The sequence below is a fragment of the Passer domesticus genome, chromosome 9 (assembly GCF_036417665.1).
Source record: "Passer domesticus isolate bPasDom1 chromosome 9, bPasDom1.hap1, whole genome shotgun sequence".
Lineage (NCBI taxonomy): Eukaryota > Metazoa > Chordata > Aves > Passeriformes > Passeridae > Passer > Passer domesticus.
In genome coordinates, this window is record NC_087482.1 from 45336435 (window position 1) to 45360575 (window position 24141).

Consider the following 24141-nt stretch of genomic DNA (forward strand, 5'->3'; position numbering starts at 1 on the left):
CGGGGCAAGTGGAATTCCACACCTCCAAAAAGGTGGGGTTTGCACAGAGGTTCAGTTTAATTATAACCTTTCTTTAACTTGAATTATTTCATCTCTGTCAAATGAGTAAACAATTCCAACAAGCTCTGCTGCCGGCTTGGGGTGCTGAGGGAGCTCTTGAGTTGTGCTCTGTCCTCCAGGGGAATTTTCCAAGCAGGAATTTCCTGCCTGGGAGCTCACACGCTGTCACTGCAAGCCCCAATAGTGTTGGGAATTCCCTGATTCAGAGTTTGCCCTCCCTGTGTGCTGAGCTCTGCAGGGCTGAGAGGGGGAAGAGAAGGAGCTTAAATGAAATAATGTGGATTTGCCACCTTTGCCTCATTCAGTGATGCAGCAGCAAAGAAATGGGGGGAAATTTCACTGTGGAAATGGGCACAAATTCCTGCCTGGCTCTGGCAGAGCCTGGGGCACATCCCAGGTGTTGCCCATTCCCTTGGTGGTCCTCACGGGATGGTCCCTGCCAGGGGAGGGGGCAGAGAGAATTTAAGGCTCCCAATTTCCTCCTCCATCATTTTTTCTGAGCTGAGACTTGGTTTGCTGCTTCCCTCCAGCCAAGGACCTCATCCAGCCTCTTCCAAAGGTAATTTTTTAGGTTTCAGGTTGTGTCAGCCAACCCAAGTGCCAGGGGTGAATTTATTTAACCCAAACTGAACAACAGCATTTAATTTCTGTACCCTTGCAATCCATTTTTATAGCCTGAGGTTTGCCTGCTCTGCCCCCCTGCAAGCAGCTCTGTGGTGTAGACAATTGTCTAGGAAAAAGGGAAAGAGGTCCTAAAACTTTCTCCTTTCCTGATGGCATTTTGACAATTTGATAAAAATTTATTAGGTGTGGATTTGGGCTGGAAATATAGATGTCTTCTGAATGAAAGCTTTTTATAAATGTGTTTAAAAACCTCAACTGCACCCAGCCATTGCCCTTTGGTTAAGGGGAAGGTTTCTCTTGTGCCAATAAAAGGAAATTCTCTTTTTTCCTTTCACCTTTACCCTCCTTAACTTAGGAACTGTATTTAGCAGCTTGCTGGGTCTGTGGAGTTTTATTGTTATTTTATCCTTCCTTTTCCTCTGGGAGAGTTGGAATTTTTGGGATGAAGTCTTTGTGCCTTTGGCCTGGAGTGGCTGAGTGAGGCTGTGCAGTGTCTGGCTGCTTTGGGGGGGTTAAATTTGACCCCATTTGTCCTTTCCCAGCTGAGGACCCTGGAGGTGGGGCGGCTCCTCTGCTCCATGGGGAGGGATGGGATTTTGGGATGGGATGTTCCCTTCCCTTGGGGGCACTGCCCTGGGCTGCTGAGATGGGTATCTTAAATCAAATATAAACCAGCAAAAAGCTGTGTAAAAAATAAATCCCCACGAAGGTGATGGTCATTTAGAGACAAACAATATTCTGGTTTTTGCTGTTGTTTTCCCGCTGTGCTGATGATGTGTAGCTCGGCCCAATGCAAGCCCCAGCTATTGTTTTTCAGGTCAACTGAAAAATGTTTTATTGAATATGAATGTTTATACGAGTGTTATATTGAATATGAACAAGCAATATTGTTTTTCAGGCCAACTTTTGGTTTTAATGAAGTGGAATAAGTGCTTTTGAATTGGTTATCATGCTAAGGAGAGAGAGGCCAGGGAAGTGCTCAGTTGGTTGGACGGGTCAGGTGAGATATTTCCCAAATTAGCAGCACGTTTAGCTCTAAGGAGAGCCCATGAGTGGAATTTCCCTGCTGATGTTATCGGGGGAATTGCAGCAGCAGCACTTGGCAGAAGCTGCAGCCTGGGGTTCCTGCAGGAGCAGGGCAGGAGAGGCAGGTGCAGGAGGAGATTTTGTGAGTGAGGAGTGAGCCTGTGTAGCCATGATGTTTTATGAAAAATCCTCTGCTAGGATTTTTCCCGTCCTGAGGAGCTGAGAGCCTCAGGAAAGAAATGTAAACAATAACTGTGTGCTGCTGTGGAGTGCCACAGGTGCATCTTCCACTGGTCCATGGGGATTGTTTTCAATTAGTGACCAATCACAGCCCCCTGTGCCAAGGCTGTGAGCAGGCACAGGATGTTGTTATGCCTTCTATTCTATTCTATTCTATTCTATTCTATTCTATTCTATTCTATTCTATTCTATTCTATTCTATTCTATTCTATTCTTGTTCTCTGTAGCCTTCTGATCTTCCTCTCTCTCTATTCTTTTAGTATAGTTTTAATGTAGCGTTTTGATATAATATATAAGATAATAAATCAGCCTTCTGAGCAGAATGAAGTCAAGCCTCGTGTCCTCACACGTGGGGAGTTTGCCAAGACAAGAAGCCTGCTCAGCCTGGGAGCTTTCAGCACAGCAGGAAGAGCTCAGAGCTGGGGCTGAGCAGGGCCAGGGGCTGGGGTTCCTCCTGCTCTGCTGGGACAGAAGTGAAGGAATTCGGGACTGGGAAGGGGTTTTAACTCCAGCAGTCTGTAAGTGCAGCCACCTGGGCCTCGTGTGGCTTCTGTGAGAGATCTGAGTGCTTGGTTGGTTTCTACATTCACGGCAAAGAACTTTCTCACTGAACTTTGCTCCCACCGTGTCTTTTGCCAGAACAACGACAAAAAAATTTGGTAGGGAATTGCTCAATGGGGTTCTTCCACCACTGAATGTATTTTCTTTGTGTCTGACAACCATGGCAGCACCTGTGCTTTGTCCCTGTAGCAGCAGAGCAGGAATTGAATAATTCTGTTCCCTGCCAGAAATGCAGAGTGTGGTGGGCACTCCCTGCTCCTCAGCCAGCAGGTTTACCCTGCTCATGGGTGTTCTTCAGCCTCGTTAGTTCTAGAATTCATTTACAAAGCTCTCTTCAGAGCTGCTTTATTGCTGGAAAAGCTTTTTTTAGTTTATTTTTGAAGCATTGTGGCTGTCCTTCTGTGGGGAGTGCAGAGGCTGGGTTTGAAATATTGGGGTTGGTGTCAAGAGCAGAGCCAGGGAAAGGCAGGGGGGTCTCTGACTCCAGCCCAAGGTCCCAGGTGCTCTGTCCCCTGGAGTGGGATTTTGGAGGGGGATGTTTTTGCTGGCTTCCATCAGAGCTCTCTGCTGTTACTGCATCAGGAGGAATTGCTTCCCTTCTGTTTGCTGGGTCTCAGCAGTTAAATGGAAACAGCCTGTTCTTATTTTCTTAACAAAAAACAATCTGAGGCACTTCCCAGAAGGTATGGATCATGAATAATGAAAGATTTTATTTTTAATTTCCAGAACAAAATAAGACTATGAAATGGTTAGGCAAAACACTTGAATCCAATTAGGAAACAACTCGGTGAAGAAGAAAACATTGACACTTATTTTGAGTATTTGATTCCCTACAATATCAATTTAAATGTAAATTGTGCTTTGGAGAAGAATGCTTCCATCAGAGGCCAAAAGCATGTGGTTTATGCTCAGTGTTTTACAACTGGATTATCTCAGACCTGGGTTTATAGTTACTGCCTGTGGGCAGAATTCCACCTTAGCACTTAGAGCACAGGCAGTAATACCCTTGTGCATCTATTTTTTCAGCAGATTGGCGATAGAATTGTGTGATTAAATAAGAAATTTTATGATTTCTTTTCCCGTGGTAGACTGCCATCGGTATATTTAGGTTTGATTTTGGCCATAAAGTTTGTAGCCTGCGAATAAGTGGGATAAGAAGTTGCAGGTTGAATTGTTACTGGCAGAATTGAAGTGCTGAGATCTCAAATACTTAAAGATGAGAGGTCTCAGGGGGAGCCTCGAACTGTGTTTAGTGCCAGGTGGGGAGGTGTGTTCATGGCTGTGTTTGATCATCTCAGAGCTGGGCTCCGTTCAGCTGGACCCTTCCAGAAAATTCCGTGTCCAGTGTTCCCCATGGCAGCTGCCTGAGATCCCTCTCGGGTGCTTCAGGAACCCTGCAACTGCTGCAGCTCCTGCCCGGAGATCAGAGCAGCCCCAGGCTGTTTGAGTTGCGAGAAATGTCAGAATGCCTGCTGGGAGAGGCTGCGAGGAGCCCAAGGAGCACCTGGCGTGGCTGGAGATGGAAGAAATGGCAAATAAAATGATGCTGACTGTTATTCCCAGAATCTAACGAGGTTTTTTTAAAAGTATCTGGAGTGTTTGAATGCATTTCAGACAAGCTGTTAGTGCAGGGCTTGCATCTCTTCAAATGCAGGTTTCTCACCAGGTCTGGCTTTCAGCAGCTCCATCCAAATATTGAAGGTAATAAATGGTCCTGTACAGCTGCACTTGGCAATAATCTCTTAAAGCAGTGAGAATGGGAAGGTTTAGTGGTTCATATTTCACATTTCTGGTGTGAAATACGAGCAGGCAGTGCCATGGCAGGAGAGGGTGGTGACCCCTGCCAGGAGCTGAGGAGCACCAGCCTGGAAACCTCCTCACCGTGGACTCAGGCTTTTCTTCTTTTTGAAAAGCAAATCTAGTTCTTCCTATTTTCTTCATATTTTCTTCCTATTTTAGCACTGCTTTAAGCCTCATTTTTCCCTGTGTTTTCCTTTCCCCGTGGCTGTTGGGTGTGGAGCTGAGCAGGGGCTGGTTCAGAGCTGTTCAATCCAGGGATTGCCTGGCACTGCCCTGCAAACAGGGATTTGTCCCTTCTCATTCCCAACATGTGTTTGTTACACCTTGGATTGATGTGTCAGGGCTTTTTTTTTCCCCTTTCCTTCAGAAACTTTCCTCTGTCTTGGCACTTGGCAACTTCGTACTTCAGCCTTGTTGTTCTGCTCTGTTCATATTTTTAAAATGTGTGCTCTACAGGCAGAAAATAAATCCTGAGGTGGAGGGCACCCGTGTGGAACAGCCCCGTGTCAAAGGCAGATAAAATATCTCCCACTCACTGACAGCATTAGATTTTTGTCACCCCGTTAATGCTGCTTCCATATCACTCAGGAGGAGAAACACTTTGCTTCTTGATTTATGGGCCCTGACAGGGAAGTGTCCAGGATGATTAATTACAGCCCTAAATGACAGTGCCCTCATTCACACCTCCCTGGCCTGGATGATTGAAATTAATAAATATATCTGTAAGGCTGTGGAATTTGCCATTGCCTGTTCAAATATTGATACACTTGACATGCTGGGAAGGGATTTAGCAGAGGCAAAGCCTTGCAGTCAGTACCTGGCTACATTTAATAGCAGTTTGTAGGGAGGGAAAGAAGCAGAAGATTCTGGAACTGATTGGAAGGCTATGAATAATTTTCAGAGAAAATGTTGTGACATTTCTTTGGCAGTTTAAGCCCTTGCTTTCTGCAAGTGTTTTGATGATTTTGTCTTTATATTTGTCATTTATTGTTGAAAATACTGGCTTTGAAAGTCTATAAATTATTTTTGGGGGCTGTGTCTGACACGTTGGGACTCTCACAAAGCTCTGCTTGCCAAGAGGAGAGCACAGCCACTGGAGCATCCAGAATGATCCGTTCCTTGTCTAGACACCTCCTTTTAGCCTTGTTTGGGTGACCCTGATGAGATTCAGTGATTTGGGACGTGAGCAGGTGCAGAAGGAGCAGAATCCCGTCTGGAGGCAGAGCTGGGGGTTTGTGGTGACCCTCAGGGGTTCCAGAGCTGGGCAGAGGTCGAGCTCCTCCAGGTTACTCTTGGAGCAGCTCCTGCCCGATTCCAACTCTGAGAATCCGCAGTTTGCACACAGAATTCTCAGCAATACCCCCGGGGGAGCCAGGTGGTGCCTGTGCCTCCCTGTGACTGCAGCAGGGCTGGGAGGGCTCCAGCAGCAAATTCATTCTGGTGGGGTGCCGGGGTCGGCTGTCACTTGTCTCTGCCCCAGCACGGGAAAAGGTGGTTCTGGGCAGGCTGTGCTTTGAAGGAGTCTGGGCTCTTGCTTTTGGGTTTCAGTTGAGTTTATTGTTCCTTATCTACAAAGTGTTTCTGTCTGCCCAGCCAGGTCTGATCAGCAGACAGCCAAGGGCACTCTCTCCCGTCCATGGGGCGGTTGTCTCTTTTATAGTAAAAACTACGTATAAGATATTTACCTTCTATTTCCAATACTTTCTGCCCTTGTTGGCAAGTGCACCTTCACCATGAACCAATCCACACATGCCAACATCATCCTGAACATGGATGCCAAGGAGAAGAAAGAAGAAGGACAGGGCATGCCCAAATCCCTCCATCTTGGGACTCCTGACCCCCATGTACAGGATTCCAAACCCCCTGTACAACATACAAAACCCCCCTGTACAGTGCTCTCAACTTTTTCCCTTCACCCTGTGATTGCTACTACTGTGCTACTTAAACTTTTGTGGCCTGTAATTCCTTATATAAGGTTGGCAATTTGCTCCATGAATTAAGATTGCATTTCCAGGTGTCTTTGGCTTCCTGCCAGGGTCTCCGAGCCCCTGCCAGGGCTGTGAGCCATCCAGGGCATCCAGAGATGTGCTGGGTTCTGACAGTGGTGGAGAGCAGGGAAGGAGAGTGCTGAGCCCAGCAAGGCAGGGAGCTCAGTGCAGCCTCATTCCCTGGCCTGGACAGTGGTGTTTGCTGCTCTGTCAGCACTGAAACCTTTCCTTCAGATCCCTTTTTTGGGGCTGCCTCACCTCCAGGTCCATCCGTGCATTTTCAGGGGAGGCCCAGTGTGGAACAGCAATGTGGGGCTGGATTGAGTGCTCTGAACCAAACTCTCTTTTCAGGCTCTAACTGGAAATCCAAGCCTTCCGAGGCTAAATGGAAATTTTCTGTGTTCAGGCTGATTTTTCTGCATTCACCTCAAACCTGTGCTTGCCCAGGTCCTCCTGCCGTGCCCTCGTGGAAAGGCAGTGCTGCCTTTTGGAGTTCATTTCAGCTGCAATATTTTTGTGGAGTTTATGGCCAGCTTTCCTTTCAACTTGAACTCTCTGCCTCAGCCCCCTGTGTGCGAAGTGGAGATAATTTTGCTGCCTTACCTTGTCAGTTTAATTAATGTTGTGGAGCATTCAGATAGCGACAAACAGGCGAGAAAAGCCCAAAGGAAATGAAAAATTCTTTCTTGGGAGCAGCGTTTGGACAGTCGGCAGCAGATAAGGCTCAGACACATGCTGAAAAATGAGGCAACCCCGAAATATTAAATCCAGGCTCGTTTGGGAGGCAGGACTGAGCTCGGTGTGCTCAGGGAGCAGACACACGTGGGGAAGGGCTGATGGTGTAATTAAAGACTTGTAAATGAGGGAGATGCACAGGCAGGTGGGGCTGAGAATGGGAAGACAAAGTTATGCCATGTCACTAATTTCTGTAATTATTGAGGGCCTTAAATAAGATGTTCTGGCTGGTTTTGCCCTGAGCTTGTACTAAAATCACTAAAAACACAAACACTTTTATTAAAAAAAAATGAACCACTTAAACTTCAATTAGAAAAAAAATATTTCCCTGTGAAAAATCTATTTTCTTATTATTTCTGGGTGGCTTCTGATAGAAAATGTGTTATGGATTACAGGGACAGATGTTCTACAAGAAAAAAATATATGGTTTATTCTCAATTGAACCTTTAAAGGGAAAAATAAACATAGACAGGCACTAAACCTGGGTTTTTGATTGGGTTTTCTTTTAATTAATATGAGAATATCCCCTGATGTGCCTGAAAACCCACCTGCTTGAGGATGAATTAATCTGGCTGTGATTTTTTGCCGGTGACATCAGGGAAATGCTGCTCAGTGCTCTGAGGCTTGCAGGACTCCAGCAGCTGGGAGGTGATGGGCTGAGTGGCCACCACACGTGTTAACTCTGCCTTTTATTGGCTCTGGGGCTTCCAGAAGCTGCTGACAGCTTCATCTCCGTGAAAGGGAGGGGGATTGCAGCATGGTTAGGTACAGGTCATCTGAGGGCAAAGCTGAACATCCAAATTCGTGTCAGCAGCCCTTGGTGGGGTGGAATCCACAGCCAGAGCAGTTGTGTCCTTCATCTGTCTGCTGAAGGGGCCTCCAATGCACAGGGCTCCTCCTGGAGAGGGAAAAAGCCCTGAGATTAATTGCAAATTCCATTCACATCGTTCCCCAAATGATTTTTAATTTCCTTTGAATGACAAGCAATTATGGCCTTTTTTCAGGGGCTGCATCGGGAGATAAAATGTCTCTCAAATTCTTTCAGGTATGTTGTTAAACTGCGCTCATAATTGAGGGCTACAGGAATTAGTGTGAAGTCTAATTGTGAGTAAAGAATGAAATGAAAGATGCTGCAAAGCATCAGAGCAGTTGTTGAATTGTTCAGGTTTAAACAGGTGTGGCACGTTCCCTCAAGGACTGCGGAAAATAATCTGGGATAAACTGTGGAGGAATGGAGCGAGCTTGTGTGGAGTGATTTACATTTGTCTTATGGGTCTTGGAAAAGACAAAACTTGAAATAAAATCTGCTTCTTCTGAGAGCTTTTCTGCTGCTCTTTCCTGCCCCAGCTTTAACTCCAAGCAGGGGCTGCTTCAGCATTGTTTGTGGGACAGCATAAAGCAATCTGCATCCCCAAAATCCCAAAAGGATTTGGGGCTGGAGGGCCCTGTGGCCATAAAAATTCCTTTTCTAACAGCATAAAAATTCCTTTTCTAACAGCAGCAAACACCTCTGGACCCTGTGGGTCTCACTTCTCGTGGCATCCAGCCCTGAAGGGATAAATGGCAGCAGCCCCAGGTGGGGTGGCTGTCACAGAGAGGGGAGGCTCTGTGTGCAGAACAGATCTGAAACGCCGGGGAAAATCCCCATCAATCTGGACCTGCTCAAATCCAGTGGCAGACGGCAGGGAGGATAATTTAAGTACTGGATGTGTGCATGTCAATGAGCTCATTTGCATGGCGTTCGGAGTAATAAATTGTTACAGCACCTCCAGCCTCGCTGCTTTTGTGCCAGCAGATCTGAGGGAAGGAGCAGCCTCTGCACTGACCGAGGGAATAAAACTGGCTTTTATTGGAATGAGGAGGAAATCGTGCAGGAGGGGCTCACAAGGAGTTAATTGTGGCTCCGTTCTGTGGTGGATTCTTTGGTGAATGGTGCTGGTGCTCACTGAATGGATGTTCATGGCCTGGGATCAGTGAGTTCCACTCCAAAGTGATTTGTGAGCTGTCTGAGGCAGTGGAGATGTTCTCCTCTGCAGAAATACAGCCTGAGGAACCTCCTGAGGCAGAGCCTGCTATTCCTCATTTATCCTCTCGTGGGACCATTGCCTCAGCAGAGGCTGGATTCCAGTGGAAGTTATGGATTCCTCAGGGACTCTGAGCGGGGTCTGTGGGGTGTGCACGGGGTTTCTGCTCCTCACAGTGACCTCCTGCCCCATGAGGAGCATGGACTCCCCAGAATGCTTCACCTTGGCCTGAGCACTGTGGCCAGCAGTGACCCATCCTGGGGAGAGGAGGGGAGAGGGGAGCCTGCAGGGAGCAGCTCCTGCATCTCCTGCAGCCTGCCCAGGTGCTCCAGTGCTTGCATTTCCCTGTTGTATTTACAGGGTTTCCAGACGAAGGAAGGAAATTATGAATTTGACTTCATGTTCTTAGAAGGTTAATTTATTATTTGGTGATTTATATTACATTAAACAATGCTATACTAAAGAATGCAGAAAGGATCCTTACAGAAAGTTAAAAAAGATACTAATGAAAACTTGTGACTCTTTCCAGAGCCTCAACACAGCTTGGCCCTGATTGGTCATTAATTCAAAACAATTCACATGAAACCAACAAAACAATCTCCAACTACATTCCAAAGCAGCAAAACACATGAGAAGCAAATGAGATAAAATTGTTTTCCTTTTTCACTGAAGCTTCTCAGTTTCTCAGGAGAGAAATCCTGGGGGAAGGGGTTTTTCTAGGCAATATGACTGCTGCATTTCCCTGTTCTGGCAGTGGTGTGCCTGCAATGAGCCCCAGGTTGCCCCAAAACCCCCAAACCCTGCTGGGCTGGGCTTTAAGTTCCAACCAAAGCTATTTATGATTCTAAATAGAATTTTTTACCTTCCTTGTCAGTGCTTCCATATGTTTGACAAACAGCTCAGCAGCCTAATTCTTATTTTTACAGTTCACTGCTGTTTCATATTGACAGTGTCCATCTCCCTCCCTTTATAGTGAACCTTTCATTGATTTATTGTGATGGTTCTTTAAATCCCTCGTGGAACAGCAAATAATCTCCTGGCATTTCACACGCCTTTTAATTATAAATAGGTTAAAGAATTGAAAATCGCTCAGAAGCAGAAAACACCTGCAAACAAAACCTGTAGTTATATCTTTTAGAAGAGAAGAAGTAATTGTAAGGAAAGGGCAGAGTCTGTAGGATCATAAAGGAGCTCACTCGGAGTTGTTTATTCCCTCTGTGCCTGGTGTGATGTGTCGGTGGAGCTGAACTTGGCATTTTATGGATCTCTCCCTGGATTGTCTGGGACACGTGTCCATAAAACCCTGCTGGGGTGCAGCAGCCTGAGGAGCATCACTGCTGCTGTTCCAGAGCTCTCTAATTCCCTGATTCTTCCCAAACCAGCCTCACCTGGGCTCTGTGCCCTGCGTGGAGGGGGAATCCAGCCAGGGATCCAGCTGAGCCAAGGGCTGTGGGATAAGGAATATCCTGAGCTGGGAGGCACCTGAAGGAAGGATGGAAGGAGCAGCTGGGGGAGGTCAGGAACAGCAATATCCACAATAAATGCCCCTTTTCAGCTCTGAACTGATATGCAGGGAGCTGGCAAACAAATGCAGTTATAAATTCACTTGGCCATGATTGCAAAGCACAGCTCAATGCTGCTCACGTTGCCCAAATCTGCTTTGCTGCAGGAGAGAGGAGGCTCTCAGCCACTGAGGCAACATTGGAGCCCTTTTAGTTGTCCTTTTAGAAACAGAATTTCTTGTTGCTCCCCACCAGTACTCCCAGTTATCCTGTGCACCTTCCTGACCGGGTTGGAGTTCTCCTGGTTCAGTGGGATGTCTGCTGTTAGATCAGCACCTGCTCTCTCTTCAGGGAAATCACAGGGGATTTATTCTGATTTGGTGTTTTCCTGAAAAATCTGCACGTGAGGAGAGAGAAAAGAGCCCTGCCAAGACTGCTTAACAGATGCCTCACAAAGTAACCCCTAGAACTTTTATTTTCCCCATCAGGAAATTGCTGTCAAGGAAGTTATCAGGGGGGCAAACTGCTCAGGCCCAGGGAAGCAGCAAGAACATCTCGCAGGAATTCTGGCTAAGGGGGCAGAGGGAAGAGGATGTGCTGGGCCTGCAGGAGGAATTACAGCAGAAATGATGGGAATGTGGGGCTGGGGCCTCTGCAGGCAGGGAGTGTGGTGGGAGAGTCTCGGGATCTCCTCTGGTCTGGTCTGGTTGGGAAGATCCCAAGGTGTGTCTCTGTTCAAAGTCTCTTCTCCCCAACCCAGCAGCCAAAGAAAGAGACGAGAAGTCTTCGGTTCATGTTCTCAGGGTTGTTTATTATTTCTTTATCTCAAACATTTTCTGTCTGGCCTGCCAAGGTCTGAGGCACACACCCCACCTCTCGGGCTGGTGCTGTCTTTTATACCAAAAACTACGTATTCTGTGTTTACAATAATGTTCCAATACCATCACCTGTGTTAGACAGTGGCTTTCTACCCTAAACCAATCTGTGAGTGCCAACATCATCCTGAACATGGATGCCAGGGAGAAGAAAGAAGAAGGACAGGGCACGCCCAAATCCCTCCACCTTGGAACCCCTGACCCCCCATACAGAATCCCAAACCCCCCTGTGCAAGGTTCAAAACCCCCCTGTACAGTGCTCCAAAATTTCTCCCTTCACCCCGTGATTGCTGTTACTATGCTACTTAAATTTTGTGACCTGTAATTCTTCATATAAGGTTGGCAATTTGCTCCATGAATTAAGATCGAATTTCCAGGTGTTTTTGGCTTCCTGCCTGGGTCTCTGAGCCCCTGCCAGGGCTTTGAGCCATCCAGAGGGATATCCTGGGCTCTGACAGGAGAGGGAGTGCAGGGATGGGATGAGCAGCACGGGAGGGATCCCTCAGGGGTTTCAGAGGTGTCCCAGTGCTGGATTAGCCCCTGCTCTGGGATGGTGCCCATTTGATGGGGAGTGTGCCCCACTCTGGTGCTGAGGTGATGGATTTCCTGGCCTGGCCTAGCAAAGCAGTGTGGAAGGATGCCAGTGAGAATGCCCCATGCCCTGGAGCTGTGGGATGGATCAGGAGCACCCAGCCAGGATCCCTGCCAGCTGAGCTTTCCCTGCGGGTTGTGGTGCTTTCATTAGGATTTTGGCTGACCTTTAGGCTTTGTTACATCCCTGCCCTTCTGCAGAGGTGAAATGGACCAATAATTCCTGCACAGTTCTGCCGAGGTGTTTGATCTCTGCTGTTCCTGACTGCACAGGGTCACTGTTACACGTGAGATCTCCAGCATTTCCTGTCTGTAAGTTGGAGTCAAACTGAATTTTGGAAACTTGTGTTGTTGCCTTGGATGAGTTTCCCTCTCCTGAACAGCAGGTTTTAATCCCAGCCCTGCAGAGACAGGCACAGTTCTGCTGTGTAAATAAATTCAGGGTAAATCCTGAAAGTCCACAAAGTCCTGTCTGTCTGGAGAGCCCAGATGCTGGCTCACAAATCCCCCTGATCCCTCCCGAGCCTCAGTTTCAGTTTACCTGCCCTGTGGCTGGCAGGTGAAGCTCAGCACTGTTTCCATGTGGTTTGAGACCCATTCCCTGAGATAAATGAGTTCCTACAGAAACAGCCCTGGTAAAATGGCTTATGCCTGGGAGGTCCACAAAAATCTTTATAGACACACCAGGTAATTAATTAGAAATAGTCCATTACTGGGGAATTGGTTTAGGATTCAATTTTTAATTTAGTATTAAATTGCTTAGGGACTATTTTCTTTTACATTTTCTTATGTCCTTAGCTTACTCCATAACATTTGATATTCTGCTGTCCTGCCATTGGAGAGCAGCCCAATCCCTTGGGTTCCCAAAATGGGAACAAATGGGACCCCCAAACCTTACAGCAGTTTGTACATAGCTGTTGTTGGCAGGGCTGGGGTTGACAGAGCAGTTTTACATCCAGATGTTTGATTTAATATCAAAGTTATATCTACACCAGCAGCAAAGGCACAAGCAGAACAATCCAGCATTCCTGAGGAGTCCTGGCTCCAGCAAAGGACTGAAACTTTGGGAGGAGGCAGACCCAGCTCTGTGTGCAGGCAAATTCTCCTCTTCTGCCATGCTGATTATTGCTGATTGTTTGGGGTTGTTGCTGTTTCTGTCTGTTGTTCCATGATCAGTTAACTGACAGAGAATTGCCTGCTCTATCTTTGTATTTTCACAGTTTTAAATGCTTGGATGAAGCCGATTCCAACCCTTTTTAGCAAGGCTTTCCCTTCAGTTCTTGAGAAAGACTAAACCCCAGACACTGCTTCAATCCAGCAACTTCATCCTAAATTGCACTTCTAGATAGAAATAGCAGAAATGGATTATGTTCCTTATGGAAGTTCTGAGGTGCTCCAGGGGGTGATGGAAGGATGGATTATGTTCCTTATGGAAGTTCTGAGGTGCTCCAGGGGTGATGGAAGGATGGATTATGTTCCTTATGGAAGTTCTGAGGTGCCCACAAGGGTCACAGTGAGGCTTGTCCTGTGCTGTGTTTTGGTGTGGCAGTGCCACCTGTGGGAACTGAGAGAGAAGAGGAAGAAATGTCCTCCTCCAGCCTCTCTCTGCCTCCTACCACTTCCAGCTCAGTGGCTGCCAAAGCTGGATCCATGTGGCTTCAGGAATTGTGGAGAAATTCCCCTCTCCTGTGGGGCTGGACCTGCACATCAACCACTGGAGCTCATCCCTTGAACAGGATGGCCACAAACGTTTGGCAAGCCCTTGTTGCAGTGGGCTTGTCCAGCACGCAGATGAGGCTGGGGGTGTCCATTGCCCTCAAATACACTCAGATCTGGGGCTGGGGCTCAGCCTGAACAGCTCCTGCTGCTCCCTGGGAAAGCCCAGCAGCTGCCACAGCCAGCATTCCAGCTGTGCTTTTGGACGGGATCTGGAAATGTGGAGATGTGTTTTGCGTTTCCTAAACTGGTTTAGAACCTGAGACTTTTTTTTTTTTTTTCAATTTGAAATGCCGTTGTTCTCGCCTGGTTTTAGTTATTGCTTCCAGGGAGGAATATTTTAGCAGCCAGGAGCTTTTCCTGGGGGTGCAGTAGCTGTTGGGATTTGGGCTCCAAGGCCACTGCTACACCCCAATAACATAGTTTGCTTTGCTCCTCTCCTGAGTCCTTCAGGCTCAGCCTTCTCCCTGTTGTGTTCCCTCTCCCCAAATCCAGGACACACCTTTCCCCATGCTCCTTATCTCAGAGATGAAATTCCTGTTATTATTTAATGACCCTTCTACTACTCAGACCCATTTTTTGTGAGGTTTAGAGTGTTCAGAGTGGATCAGTGCCATGGGTGGGTGGGAAATGTGGGCTGAAATGCCAAATATCCTTAAAAATCCAACCCTGTGCCAAAGAATTCCTACCAGAATGTTCTGTACAGCCTGCAGCTGCCAGGGGCACTGCAGGGCCCTTCTGGAAGGGCTGGTCAGGGTAGAGCCCAAGTGCATGGAAATGTTTTGGAAAGAGCGCTGCAAATGCAACAATGTGATTTATGAATCAGAGGAAATGGAAGTGATAGGCCATATTTTCACTGAGGAATATCATAACTGTCAGAGAACAAAATTGTCTTTTGATTGTAGCAATATGCATTGAAATCACTGCTGGGGAAGTTCATCTCCTCAAGGTTATGGAATATTTTTTTTGGCTGAGGATACACTTGTAAAAGCTGTGGTTTTGTTGAGTCTTTTTTTCCCCATCTAAATTATTTCAGGGTGAACGGAAAGGAAAGGACAGGTGCCCTGGTGAGGTGTTCGTGCAGGAGAGGGCGCAGGCTGGGTGACAGCCCCTCTGCAAACCTTGGGTCTGGGAGCTGGTTTATACCCTGTGCTCATCCTGGAGCCTCAGGAGAGCAAGGACGAGGTGGCTGGGGCTGAGCAGGCTGAGCCCTGGGCTTCTCCTGCAGGCTCCCCTGGAGGGCTTCAGAAGCCTCATGGATGTGGCACCTGGGGCCATGGGCACTGCTGGGGCTGCATGGAACTGATGGCCTTGGTAACTTCCTGGGGAGTTCATTCATAATAGAAATAATTTATTTATATGCTTAGTTTGTTTATCACTCTGTATTTTGGGAGAATGTTACCCCTGAGCTGCCTCTTAACCAGCTGGACTCCAGGAAATTCGTGTTCCCCTGGCCTTGGAGGGCTTTTCCAGCCTCAGTGATTATCCCATGACCAGGAGCAATCCCCTGCAGGGTTTGGGGAAGTCCTGCAGCATTTTGTTTCACAGGGATTGTTTTTTGGAGGCCGAGGCAGAGCCCAGGATGTCCAAGCCCTCAGGAGAGGCAGCCCCAGGGGATTTGTGCCCTCCCAGCCCCTGCTGCTGCCTGGGGCACGGGGGAAGGTCCAATATTCCATTTTGTGCATCACTGGCCGGGTCAGGACGGGCTGATTGATACTCAACATGGAAATTGGATTTCCAGGCACCTTCAGGAGAGCTGTGAGGAGGCAGCTGGGCTGATGGGGAGATTATTCTGTATATCAGTGCATGATGGAGCTAATGAATTAGATCCAACCACCCACGGTGAAATCTGTTTGCTGTGTACAAAAATGAACAGGAAAATGAGGTTTTTATTAAAAATATCACAACTATTTTTTCCTTCAGCCAGAATGTGTAGTGCATCCATACATCACCCATACAGCTGTAAGGCTAATGCTGTTACACCACAGACATTTCATCTAAATAACAAAGTTAATATTGAAATATTGTTCTTACCAATGGCAGGGTGGTTTTTAACAGCCCATTGACATCAAATCACATGAACAATACCCACTGCAGCTCCATTTTTCACCTCCTCAGGCAGGAGGGGATTCCCTTCAGGTGCCATGTCTCCTCCCAGGCAGGGATGGGCCACCAGGTCCCCTCTGCTGCTGCACCCCCTTTGCGGGGTGCCAGGGGCTCCTGGCAGTGCCACTGAACCCTCACTCTCTGGCTGGGTTTCACGGGGGGAAATTCAGTGTTTTAAAGCAGCTGAGGCCTTTGTGTGCCCCTGGGAGCTGGGATGTTGGAACGCACACGTGGCTGAGGCTGAGGGTGCAGGCAGGGCTGGGATGGGATGGGATGTGTGCAGTAGCCACAGTTCCATTCCTGGAACATCCCTGGGATGAGGGCAGTGATGCAGCAGGCTCTTCATGGCTGGGAACACGGCACAGAGGAGAGCCAGCAGTCCCAAAAGGATTGCAGATGTTGACACCAGAGCTGGAGCTCTCACTCTGGCAGACCAGGAGTGTTTCCTTTGGAATCAGCACTGTTGGAGGAACTGAAGGGTCAGAGAGCAAAGCAAGCAATGGAATTAATTTCTTTATAAGAGGTAGTGCAGCGTGAAAGAATTCTTCTGGTAACAGCAAAATTTAATTTGCTTATAGTATATTTTGCTGGAATAATTACTGTGGATTCCTGCATTTTAGCAGGTATTTTATTTGCCTCAGTGAGACAACAGTGACCCAAAACATCTGGCTGTAAACAATTGTTTTCCTAATTTGTTCTCCTGTGAGCTTTCAAGGTGTGATCAGAGCTAGTTGTGTTGCATTTTAGAAATACAAAACTGTGTGGGACACTTGGTTTCTGTGTTCGGTTGTGCCATGAGGAGAAAAACAACTGTTCTGCTGTCAAGGGCTTATTTCCTGGGCAGATTTTACATGAAATGTAAGTGACAATGCCACCAAACACTGTCAGCTCAGAACTGGCTCCTTTTGGGAATTGTGTTCAAGGGAGATATCGATGGAGATCTGAGTGCGGGTCCCAAAATGTGCTGGGGAGTTTATTTTGAACAGAAATCACTTATTTACCTGCTTATGTTGTTTACAGTGTATTGCAGGAGGCTGTTACCCTTGAGTTCCTCTGAACCAGCTGAACTCGGAGATTCCTGTTCGCCTCCAGCCAGGGGAGAGTTCTCCTGGCTCACACTTGTTCTCTTCAGAAACATCTCCTGACAGCTTTTCCAGCTCTCCCCCTTGGTGGGGCTGCCTGGAGGTGACAATTGGGCTTGGCTGGGGCCAAAGCTCAGCCTGGCCTCCAGCAGGACGTGTCCCTCTGGGGAGGTGTCCTCTCCTCCAAGGGGTTTTCCCATCACTGCCCAGCACAGGGTGCAGGTGAAGAGAGCCTCCAGAGGGTTTTCTGCTGCCCTTCAGCAGTGCAGCTGTCTCCTGGGATGGATGGTTGCTGTTCAGCTGCTGACAGGGGTTTCTCTCTAATTAACCTGGGTTCCAGGTTAATTCATCTGTCCCCAGCCAGGGCTGAGACCCCCAGCTCCTCTCTGCCAGGGAAAGGTGGGGATGCCAAATGGACAAGCCCCAGACTTGTTAAAATTCCAGGAGAGGAGCAAGCTTTTGATCAGATACAATCTGTTCTCAAGCTCAGTCTAATATCCCTGGATGGCAGCTCTTTCTTAAATCTCTTTTTTTTTTTTTTTTCCCTCTTATCAGGCAGTTTTCTCATGAACTTTCTCCTTTCTCCCTGCAGGACCTTAAACGTGGAGATGATTTTTTTGCAGTGATGATCTTAAACAGGGATCAGCTGTGCCAGAGGAGGGATTTTAACCCATCCTGGAGCTCTGCTGCCTCATGGGTGCCCTGGCTATCCTGGTATCCTGGAGATAAAAAACCTTTCCACCTGCTGGAGGTCTCAAACCTTTGCTTTGTCCCTGTGCAGCCTTACCACAACCAGCTGAAGTTCAGGGCCTCAAAAGGAGGGAGTGATTTTGCCCAACGTTTGAATTTGATCCAACATCCCTGCCTGGCGGTGTTCCATCAAACTGCTCCTGGTCCGAGGGTGCTGCTGCCTCCAGAGGGACACGGCTGGCTCCTGGACCAGGCTCTGTGTGGCTGCCATGGAAACGGCCTGAAATTAGGAAATCAATTAAAGCTGGAAAAAGTGCTATCACTTCAGCGCACTAAATGCTTTTCTGTATCTTCTCGGTCTCTGCGGCTTCTCCATTTTGACTTGCAGGTAATTGAAGTTTTAATTTGTTACTGTGTATCAGGTTAATGAAAGGAGTTGGAAATGAAGCTGAATTCCCCGGTGCCCCGGAGTGAGTGCAGGAGAGCTGCAGCTGCCTGGGGAGGAGCAGAGCCTGAATTCCTGCGCAGCACAGCCTGGAGGGCTGGCTTCTGGGATGAACCTGGGAGAAATGCTCATTAGCAGCCGGGGACAGGGGCATCCAGGAGCTCCTAATGGCTCAGTCAGTCTGCGCAGCAATTTGGGCTAAAAAAAAAAAAAGAAAAAAAGGCATTTTCTACATTTTCTATTTCTGCTGGTTTCAGGAAAGGAAGGATGTGCTCAGCAGTGACAGTAATTGGCTGTGAGCAGGCGGTGTGTGCTTTATGAACTGGCTGGGAGTGGGGTGTGGAGCACAGGGAGCAGCTCCCTGCTTTTCCTGCTCAGGTTAATAAACCCCTGGCAGGCACTCCCGTTTCAAAGGGCAGGTTTCAATCCCTGCAGGAGCTGGGATGGTTCAAGGCCCTGCAGGTCCTCAGGGCACAGCCAGGTGGAATTATGGCCTTCAAATCTCAGCCAAAAGTTGCTCCTTGTTGGCTTCTTTGTTTGGCAATCAGAGTGGGACTTCCACCTGCCCAGGGAGATCGAGTCCCACTGAAAATCAGTGGGACTTTGACACTTTAATGGCTGAAGCACCCTCAGAAATCCCTTCTTCAGGCTCTCTCATTCTCTGAAGTCCTCCTGGGCTTTACAGCTCCTCCCTTCCACTGGGCCTGCCTGACTCTGCTCCCTTGAAGGTGAGGATCTGGGAGCTGTGCTGAGGGCACACCTTTGGGAGGTTAAATCCCATTTTTAAAACACTTGACACAAACCTCGACCACAGAGATGAAGCTCTGTGTTATTCCCTCTTTGTCAAGGCCTCAATTCCCTGTTTGATTTCCAGGATCTAAGTAAACCAGCGTGTTTGCCTGCCTTGCTCAATGTCTAATTAAACATGGAGATTGCAGATATGCTTGAACTGAACAATGAATGCTTGATACATTTTCACTGAGATCTGGGGTTTTAATGAAATTATTTGTAACTTCCAAATTAGAAGCATCAGAAGAAGCCACAGTGTTTGTGCTGGCTGCAAACTGCTTGTGGTTGCATCTCATTTTTGGGTGCCAACACCTTCCCTCTTTGGCCAGACTGCCCTGAGAAGATGGCACTGCCCATGTGAGACTTCCCTTTTTGGCTGAAGCTTTTTCAGAGACAGCAATGCCTCAGGGAGTGGCTGAGCTTTAATCTCTCACATTTCTGGTTCCAGTGGCTGAACTCAATCTGAGGCTTGAAATGCCACACTAAAAATAACATTTGGGGCTGCTACAGCTCCTCTTCTGCCTGTAGCTTTAACTCTGGCTGAGTTCCACAAACTTCATTTAACATCACTATCTAGTTTGATGGTTTTTTTCAGGAATATTTTTCAATTGTTTCATAGGTTTAGAGAGTGTGTGGAAGTCAAAAATGAAATTCTTGCTGAGGTGATTATGGTGACATGATAAACTTGGTGGTAAATCCCAACTGACCCTCGTGGCAAGAGATGACCAGGGCAGGGGGTTGGAACCTGAGGCTCTTTAAGTCCCTTCCATCCCAAGCCCTTCTGTGGTTCTGAGAAGAAAAAATACCTCTAAACAGTGATGGGTTGTGTGATTTGCAATATTTACTGAATAGTTGAGAAATGAGATTAAGACCTTCTTAATTTAATTAAAATCCATATAAATGGTGGAATTTATTAGTGAAAATCAGCTCTTCTCATCTTTGCTTTGGGTTTCCCATGATCTGGCATAAAAATAATGTGTAATGTAAATGTTTATACCTTGGTGGATCTCGTTAAGCCATTTAAAGTTAAGTAATGTTTGCCTGTTTCAAAACTTTAATTAGCATTTAACAAGAAAGCAACAGTCTAGCCAATTAGAGATTTAAGCAATAACACACACTCACTTCCATTTTCTAGCAATTAATTGATAAGTAGTTTACTCTGGGCTAATAATTAAAAGAGAAAACATTCTGAGCAAATTGAAAGCATTGATGCAAATGAGTTCTGCTTTCCTTCTTTTCAGACTCACTGACCACGGTATCTAATCTGCTGTGAGCAGAGGAGCTGAATTATCCCAAACTCCTTGGGCTGCCAGAGCAGCATTAAAGGGGCAGCAGGGGGGCTGGGAGTGCTCTGCTGGGGGAGCAGCCTTGGGGGTGGGAGTGGGGATGGAGGGATGGGAGTGGGGATGGGAACGGGCTCCTCTTGATGCCTCGAGTTTCAGCTTTTCTATTTTCACATTCTGTGCTGCTTTAGTGTGGGGTCTGAGCTTCACATTGGGGATGCTGAGCTCTGTGCACAGAGCAGGGAGACAAAACAATTCCTGCTCCAGCTGGGCACCAAGGACAAATGATCCCAATCCCAGCCCAGGAGCACAAACCCCGTGGGCTGCAGAGAGAAAAACAAGCAGGATGGGAGTGCAGGGGCTGCAGCTGGGGTTGGACACTGAACTGCAATGTGCACATGGAGCAGAGCTGAGCCCAGGGAGAGACCCCCGCAGCGCTCGTGCATTTTGGGACCATTTGGGTTCATCTTGGGTTCATTTTGGGACCATTTGGGTTCATCTTGGGTGCATTTTGGGACCATTTGGGTTCATCCTGGGTGCAGCCCTGGCTGGGCTCTGGTGCTGCCCAAGGGGGATCCATGGAGGAGATCCTTTGAATCAATCCCTGCTTTATTCTGTAGCTCTGCCCAGCCTCTGCTCTGGGTCAGCCTTCACCAGGCATCACTCTCCTTGTGCTTGGGCTCAGGCAGGGCAGAAATCCTGGTGCTGCTGCTGGGGCTCTGCACCCACCCATCTCCCCATGGTCATTCCCAAGGGGAAATCTCCCTGTGCCTGGACCCAAGGGTTGTGGTTCCTGTGAGCAGCAGGCCTGGCTCCCTCTGCTCTGCCAACAGCAAGAGCAATGGAATGCTTAACAAAGAAGGATCTGAGTTGGCCAAATCACTTGGTGCATTCTGGAGGTGGAAATTGAAGGCATTTTTCTCCGGAATGCGGCGGTGATCGCTGGGAATGGCTCCTTGCTAACAGGAAATATCCCTGGCTCCTGCACTCCAGGTGCAGCCATCTCCCTGGATGGAGCAAAAGGTCTCATTTTGTCTCGGAGTTCACCCATTTATGAGCTCTTCCTCATCTGGACGGGCCGAGAGGTGAAATTGCCTGAGCTCTGTTAAGCGTTAAACACGAGCCATCCATCCCAAGAAAACACTCCTGAAAGGATTGTGCTTCTCACTTCCCTCCTGCCTGCTCCCAGTCTGCCCCGTCCATGGCAGGGGATGAAGCCAGGCCCTTTCCACTGCACCATGGAGCTCTGCAACGGGGAGGTGACACCAGCAGTTCTGTGGATTTCTCCCTGTGAGATTCCTGCTTGTTTATCCTCTCTAAAATAACAGCTGCTGCTTTTCCAGTGGGAACTCAGTGTATGGGACCTCCTGACAGCACTTGAAATAATTCACGTTAGGAAAGACCTTTGATCTGAGCAGGAATTGCCCCAAACATTCATTTGTTTGAATTCTAATGTACTGTGTTTAACATATTGTGTTTTCCCTCACTAGACTGGAGATGAGAAGTGGGAATGTCAGCTATACTGAATTCCAGGTTTAAGATTTAGCAGATCCTTCTGCCTTCCCTGGGAGGAGCTGAGGAGCAGCCCTGCAGTGCCCGTGGCAGGGTGGTGACCTGGAGCCTCCTGAGAGTGACCATCCCCTGGTCAGGTCCCTGCCCTGCCTGTTTTATTCCCAGAGCATCCCTCTGCTGCTGTTCTCTGGACTGCTGTAAATGCAATTTCTCCAAGGCTGCTGTGGCCATTCCTGGACAAGCTGAGGGATGACCTGTCCCTTCCCAGTTTTTTAATAACCAGCATTTACTGGGATCCCCAGTAAGAGTCTCTGGCTCTCCCTGAAATGCTTTCTGAGCTGAAAACCAGAGAATATTGGGAGTAACTTGGACATTTTGGGATATTTCATGTCAGAGAAATATGGTAGAACTGCACAGTAAGTATTGGTTCCCATTTATCACTGCTTCATAATAGTTTTTTATTAAACTTTATTTAATCCTTGCTTTCCAGCTCATTCCGTTGTCTCTGGCTGTGCCAGGCTTTGATGATTTATTATGTCCTGTTAATAGATATACATTTGGAGCTCCAGGGGGGAGAGCCAGATTAGTTCCTTCAATCTTTTCCAGCGCTCAGAGAGGATTACTTTGGGGAACACTCGCCTGAAAACCCTTCCTAAAGCTCATTTCCAGTTGGAAGTAACTCCAGGGATGGGCTCAGGGCAACTTGAGCCAGGGTTTGAAGAAAAGGTTCCTATTTGGGGGCCTGGATAAGTGGAGATTTTAGAATAATTTGTTTTTTCTTCCTGCAGAATGACACATCCCATAGGATCTGGGGTTATGGGGTTGTTTCACATGGAAATAAGGGCAAGGCAAAGCTCATCCTTCCAGTTCTCCCCTCCTTCCCAGCAGCTGTTGGGAACACAAATATTACCCTGCTGGATATGCACAGCTATAATTTGAAATTATAAATAGTGCCTAATTTTACTGGTATTTACTCCACAGACATAAATAGAGCTCAAACGAACTGGAAAATAAAAATAAAAGAACGCTTCTATCTCGTGGAGATGTCAGTGCTAGGTTGAATTTATTTTGATCTGATTAAGTATCACATATAATTTTTCATCACACTGTATATTTAACAAAATCAGTCTGTGATTTAATATTTAGATGAAAAACAGTGACAAATATAAATGCTATTTATTAAGCAGCAAATAAGCATGGCCAGTCACCAAAAGGGTTGAATTTTATAGTGAGTGTCAAAAATAAATAGTATGGGTATTTCAGGTAAAAATATATTTATTTTTTCTTATGGGCAGATTGAAAATTCTGAAATTTGGCAAGATAATTTTTAGCTATAATGCTCAGGAAACAATTTATTCAAGAAACAGAGCTCCTTATTTGTGGAGTTTTGAGACACTTCTTGCATTTTTTTGCCCGTCACTGATTTATTGAGGTGTCCCTCAGACGTGTCCCCTGTGTGGAGTGGCAGGGTGTGTGCCACGGCCACGTGCAGTGGGGAGCCCCTCCAAAAACCACCTGTGCGGGGTCACTCACTGATGTGACAGCCCCCGAGTGCTTTGTGCTCCTTTCTTTTAAACTTGCTGCTTTCTCCTGGCGACACGACTGAGGTTTGTGATTGTCATCACCAGAGTGCAGCGTTTTCAAACCCAAACCACGTCCTCCAAATCATTTCAGGGAGCAACTGAGACAATTTGTTAATGAGCTGATGTCTGGAGTGCCTCCTCATATTGAGTAGCACCCTAGAGCATGGAAATTTTCTTTATTCCTGGCTGTTAATAAGTTATTATTCCCCCATTATCATCACTATTATTTATTAATGGCTGTTCCAGTGCTTTGGTCATGCTCATCATCCCCTTTTCCAGCAGCAGGTCTGGGATGTTGGTGCTGTCCCTCTTTCCCTGCAAACACAGACAGAGGTTTCTCTGCTGCAAGGCAGGGGAAAATCCTGGCTTGGGTCCTGGTGACTTCTGGGGGTGGAATTTCCTGGGAGGCGCAGTCTGAGCAGTGCTGGGAAGTTGGGAATTGCTCCTTAAATTCCAGCGAGCTGCCGAGAGCCTGGAATGGCCCCGAGCCCCTGGAGCTGTCCCTGGTGCTGGCGGCGCTGCGCTCTTCCAGCTCCTGGACACTGACATGTGCAGGGGACTGTAGTTAGGATATTTTATGAAAAATCTTGTGCTGGGATTTTTCTCCTGAGGAGCCTCAGGAAAGAAATGTGAACAATTAACTCTCTGCTGCTGTGGAATGCAACAGGTGCAGCTGGGATTGGTGCATATTAATTGTTTCTAATTAAAGGCCAATCACACTCAGCTGGCTCGGGCTCTCTGGGAGTCAGGAGTTTTTGTTATTCATTCCATTCCTGTTCTTTCCAGCCTTCTGATGGATCCTTTTCTTTCTATTCTTTTAGTATATAATTTTAATAGAATATATATCATAATGTAATAAAGCATCCTCCTGAAACACGGAGTCGAGATTCTAGTCTCCTCACACAAAGC

General features: G+C 47.3%; 1 long non-coding RNA gene across 1 annotated transcript; it reads left to right on the forward strand.

The window, feature by feature from the left end:
• The first annotated feature begins 550 nt into the window (after window positions 1–550).
• LOC135307408 (uncharacterized) lies at window positions 551–17942 on the forward strand. Its single transcript, XR_010368128.1, has 2 exons — window positions 551–619; window positions 17523–17942. It is a non-coding gene; the product is annotated as an uncharacterized LOC135307408 (long non-coding RNA).
• Window positions 17943–24141: the final 6199 nt, after the last annotated feature.